Genomic DNA, 6,277 nt, shown 5'->3' on the forward strand with positions numbered 1-6,277 from the left:
GATATCACTAAGGGACCGAGGAAGCTCAGACTGTCACCTGTTCTCACTGCCCACAGGAAGATCCACTCCGATATCCATTCATCAGGTCTGGTTAGGGTTCCTTTCAAATACCTGCCTGGTACATGAGCATCAAATAGCTTCTGAGACTATTGGTTTTGAAAACAAAAATAAAATAAAAGCTCAGTAGAAAGCCCTGTGGTGAATTCAGCAGGTAGTCTTACTTGATGATTCCTGGAAGCCCTGAGTTGCCCAATCCCACCTTTGCTCCGCTATAAAAGGTATACAATAGTTAAAAGGTATAAATAGTTAATAGTTTTGTGGGGACTCAGTGAAACATAAAAGACAACTTGCTCTGTATTAACCTTCCCAAATACACACCAAAAAAAAAAAAAAAAAAAAAAAAAAAAAAAAAAAAAAAAAAAAATCATTCTTTGGTTGTGAGACTTAAATCTTACATGCATGTAAAAAATAACAGCTTTATATATTACAAGGCAATTGTGTTAAAAACTGCATGGTACTGGTACAGATATAGGCACGTGGATCAGTGGAATAGAAGATCCAGAAATAAGCCCTCACATATATGGTCCCTTGATTTTTGACAAAGGAGCTATAAAACATTCAATGGAAAAAGGACAGCCTCTTCAACAAATGGTGTTGGTCCAACTGGCACTCAGCATGCAGAAGAATGAAAATAGACCCTTTCTTATCTCCTTGTATAAAACTCAAGTGCAAGTGGATCAAAGATCTCCACATTAAACCAGGTACACTGAAACTATTAGAAGAGAAAGTAGGAAAAACCTTAGAACACATAGGCACAGGGAAAAATTTCCTGAACAGAACACCAATGGCTCAAGCTCTAAGGTCAAAGATCGACAAATGGGACTTAATGAGATTGCAAAGTTTCTGTAAGGCTAAGGACACTGTCAAGAAAACCAAATGGCAGCCAACAGATTGGGAAAAGATCTTTACCAACCCCACATCTGATAGAGGCCTAATATCCAAGGTATACAAAGAACTCAAGAAGTTAGACACCAGAGAAACAATCCTATTAAAAAATGGGGTAGAGAGTTAAACAAAAAGTGCTCATTGAGGAATGTCCAATGGCTGAGAAGCATCTAAGAAAGTGCTCAACATCCTTAGTCATCAGGAAAATGCAAATCAAAACAGCCCTGGGATTCCACTTCATACCAGTCAGAATGGCTAAGATAAAAAATTCAGATGACAGCAGATTCTGGTGAGGATGCGAAGAAAGAGGAACACTTCCCCACTGTTGGTGGGGTTGTAAACTAGTACAACCACTCTGGAAATTAGTCTGGCAGTTCCTCAGAAAATTGGACATAGTAATACCTGAAGACTCAGCTATTCCACTTCTGGGCATATACCCCAGAGATGCTCCAACATACAACAAAGACACATGCACCACAATGTTCATAGCAGCCCTATTTATAATAGCCAAAAGCTGGAAAGAACCCAGATGTCCTTCAGTAGATGAATGGATACAGAAATTGTGGTATATTTACACAATGGAGTACTACTCAGCTATCAGAAACAATGACTTTATGAAATTCCTAAGAAAATGGATGCATCTAGAGAATATATCATCCTGAGTGAGATAACCCAGTCACAAAAGAACAGACATAATATGCAGTCACTGATAATTAGATACTAACCCTAGAAAAGCTCTGAACACCCCAGAAACAACTCACAGACTATATGAAGCCCAAGAAAAACAAAGGCCAAAAAAAAAAAAAAAAAAAAAAAAAAAAAAAAGAAAGAAAGAAAAAGAAAAAGAAAGAAAGAAAAGAAAAGAAAGAAAGCCTCAGTCCTTCTTAGGGAAAAAAAAATTGTATAGCACCCTCTCAGAGTGTGGTACTCCTGGACCTCAAATCATTATTTATCCAAGAGCTAAGATAATAGCCTTGTGGCAATTTTTGGTATTCACAGATCATTATGCTTAATCTATACCCAACAAGAAATCTGTTTCCATGTTATGTTCTGTCCTACATGTACTTCATGCTTATGGTAACTAGTGGGATTTCTATGCATACTATCAAACCTCTGAAAGAATTAAGTACTGACAAAATTATTCATATAATGTAATGCCAAAATGCCTTTAAAAATTTGTAAATGTATCCCTCTTTTTAAAAAGCATAAAGAGGTAAGGAATATTTAAAAAATGCATTTGTAAAACTTTACCTGTATAAACTTTTGAACTAGACATTTAAATGGTATGTAACATTTATTAGTTTTCAAATGATGTTTTATTTTAGCGATGTTGCTAATTATTTAATGCTGTCTCTCATTTTACCTGCCTGGTGAGCACACAGTGAACCAGTCGATGCATGTTTAAATTTAAATATCAGAGTTTTCAGTTTTTACATTAGTGTTTCATGTTAGTTCTCATTTTCAGAGTTTTCAAATAAACTATTTTTTTCAATTAAAAAGAAAGCAATCTATCCCAAAATGTTAGCAGGATGAACGAGAGACTCAAAGTGAAATAAGGCTAGCCCCAAACTGGAATGGACTTGGTTAGCCCGGCTGGAACGGTGGGGCAGAAGATGTGGAGAGCATAAGGAACTTGACAGGGAAGATGTCAAGCACTACGCTGCAAGACGATGATTTTAAAAAAGTTTTTGAGTTTTTATTGCTTACAATTAAATCAATTTTCATAATGACAAAACTGCAAAAATGGAGAAATGTTCCATTAGAAAAACACATCATCATGTAAAAAAAAAAAAATAACAGCTTTATGGAAATGTCTTGTCATTTTATGTTAATTATAGTTCATGACAAACTGACTATCCTGGCTAGTTTTATGTTACCTTGACCCATGCTAGATTCGTCTGAAAAAAAACCTCAGTTTAAAAACTGTGCCCATTAAAAAAAAAAAAAAAAAAAAAAAAGAAAGAAAAAGAATCACACTATTGGCAAGCCTGTAGTTCAGTTTCTTAATTGGTGATTGATGGGGAAGAGCTCCGCCCATTGTGGGTGGGGCCATCCCCAGACTGAAGGTCCTGGGTATTATGAAACAGCAGGCTGACCAAGTCAGGGGGAGCAAGCCAGTAAGCAGCACCCCTCCATGGTCTTTGTGTCAGCTCCTGCCTCCAGGTTCCTGCTCTGGTTTACCTTTTCTTCCCATACTGCTTTTGGCTGTGGTGTTTTATCACAGAAATGGAAACACCAACAATACTACTGTCTTTAAGAGACAAACACGATACAGAATCTTTTCTGAAATATAGGTAACATAAGATAAAGGAAAAGCTTCCTGAAGGGCAGTGGTTTGACCTCAGTACTGAACTCAAATTGGCTTTAACCATACACTGAATTCCGGGTAGGAATGCAGCTCAGGAAAAGAGCGCTGAACCTAGCATATGCAGGGCCCAAGGGTCTAACAACTACTCACTGAACTCTCTTTGTGAGTCAGCACATATTCTGGTGACCTGTCAATTACAAAATGTATACACTTAATAACCACTTGTATACAAATGTTCTTTATTTTAATAAGCAATGGTCTGGAAATCATAATGATTTCACATCAGGACACAAGGAAGAACACAAATGACCCAATTTTCACACTATAATAACACCTTGGGAAGCCAGGATCTTACGTGTCAGCAACCTGACTTTTCAGGAGTGCCTTTTATGTCCTAGGTATGGCTCATGCCTTAGAATTTGAGTAAGACAGGGCAGATCTCAGACAGGCCAAGCTGGTTGAGAAGCCTCCTGGAAGGAGGAACCGGTTAAGCTGAAAGTCACTTAATACATTTGACAATTGCTGTGCATTCGATAGTGTTGGACAGTGAGGAGTCATAGGAAGTGCTCGTGACTGGCTGTAGGGAGTGGAGGTTGTGAGTGAATGTGTGTCCTGACAGGAGCACAGACCTTCCGGGACTCCAACTGACCCGTCATAAATTGGCAAAGCTGTTACCCATAAGGGTCAGGCTCAAGAGGAATGGCTCCTCGGGAGCCCGAATATGAGTACTTATGAGTAACTAACTGATTGGTGTGTGCAAAGGCCAGCCACTGCCGCTTCCCCGCCTGCTGTCTAAGGGATGGGACTGCAGACAGAGTAGTCAACTCGTCCTCCTGTGCTAAGAGACACGCTGAGGTTCTGGGCTAAGAGTGGCAGTGGTCACAGAGCCCCAGCTGATCCCAGCTTCACAGCACATGCTATCTGTACACGTGTGCTTCACAGTACATGTTATCTGTGCATGTGTACTTCATAGTACATGGTATCTGTGCATGTGTGCTTCACAGTACATGTTATCTGTGCATGTGTGCTTCACAGTACATGTTATCTGTGCATGTGTGCTTCACAGTACATGTTATCTGTGCATGTGTGCTTCACAGTACATGTTATCTGTGCATGTGTGCTTCACAGTACATGGTATCTGTGCAAGTGTGCTTCATAGTACATGTTATCTGTGAATGTGTGCTTCACAGTACATGTTATCTGTGCATGTGTGCTTCACAGTACATGGTATCTGTGCAAGTGTGCTTCATAGTACATGTTATCTGTGAATGTGTGCTTCACAGTACATGGTATCTGTACACGTGTGCTTCACCGTACATGGTATTTGTGCATGTGTGCTTCACAGTACATGGTATCTGTGCATGTGTTTCTTCACCCCCACCCCTCCATCCCTAACCAGGGTTCTGAAACCCATGCTGCCTAGGATGTGACAACTGGCAAGCTTTGAACTTAAGGAAGCTCAGTATTTTCTTGTGGCCTCAAAGCAAAAGTTAAAAGGACAAGACAAAATAGAGTTCAGTATGTAGGGAAGACAGCAACTTTTACAAACTTTAAAATAGAGCTGCATATTCAGGTTTTTCTATGGCTGGTTGGATTGTGCAAGGTTTGGTGTGACATGGGCTATTACGGGTGAATGGAAGTCAGTAAGGAACGGAACCTGGACAGACCGAGGCACACAGCAGAAACAAGACTTCATGTGAGGGCCTGCTGCAGCTTACCGGACACTTCTGCCTTCTGAGGTGAGATTCAATATCAAGTTCTTCTACAAAGCTCCAGAGCCCGGCATCTGCACAGTGGGCTCCAGAGAGCCACCAAGAGCGCTGGCAATAGCCCATAATGTTTAGGGGGCCTAGGGGACCCCACTCGCCAACTCCAAAGGAGGTAACCCATTCCTGGCACTACTCTTCCCATTTGTTCTGCTGTGGCGTTTGCTACACACCCGAGTCACAGAACATGGAGACACCAAGCTGCTACTCACTTGGAAGCTTCATCCCTACTTTCCTAACACTGGAATGTTCTATGCATGCTACCAGAGGACAAAAGGAGTCCCTGATCTCATTGAGCTGCGAACCCTGAGAGTTGTAAGAATTACTGGCCTGGCAAGGAATGTCCACTGGTACAGCAGTGGCTCCAACGTCCTGGGAGTAACCAACCACTTTCTGTTTAGACCTAAGGCCTGTCCTACAAGTTGAAGCCCATACCTGGCACTATTACAGATCTCGAGAACCTGTAGCTAGACAGGGTGTAGGCACGAGGGGAGAAGACTGCTATCACTCCACTGAGTGGACACAGCATTAAAGCACTCCGAATGACTTACCACGGTGCCTGAGATTAGTGCATTTCTCAACCCTCATCAGAGAAGTTTCTTTTTGAAGTAGATGGCAATTAACAGAGAACCATGACTGCTCAGGGTGCAGAGAGTAGGGGACTGGAATTCTCAGTCTCTACATGACATTCACATCATATCCCCTCCTTCCGGGGTTACAGGGTCATAGCAGAAGGGGGCCGAAGGACTGTAAGAGCCAGAGGCATGGGATGAATATAAGGAGATCATGTTCCCTGCATATAGGAAGGCAGTTGAACATATGGATTCACATCAGTTGAGACCATATGCACAAGATATGCACAAGTTCGAGCCAGCCCAAAACACAGCATGGGAATGGAAGTTGGGCATCTAGTCCCACCCCCGGCAATCTATAGCTGCTGGGAGGAGAGTCAGTGTTCTTTAAGGTTCCAGCCCCTGTTAGGTGAATCACCCTTCAGCCAGGGCTACACATCCAGGAGTACATGAGGCACAGAAACTGTACTCAATTGGTTTTAAAGAGAGAGAGAGAAGGCAGGGAAAGAGGAGGGTTGGAACTGGGATCAGAAGAAGAGGTGATCATGATTGAAATGCATTGTATGACATTCTCACAGAACTAATAAAAATAATTTTAAAAATTACAAAAAATGAGAAGGTTCCTTAAACCCGGCCTGATAGTGCATGCCTGCAATCTCCACCTTCAGTGTTGCTTCTGTGGTGGT

This window comes from Micromys minutus, assembly GCF_963924665.1.
Source record: "Micromys minutus genome assembly, chromosome: 14".
Classification (NCBI taxonomy): domain Eukaryota; kingdom Metazoa; phylum Chordata; class Mammalia; order Rodentia; family Muridae; genus Micromys; species Micromys minutus.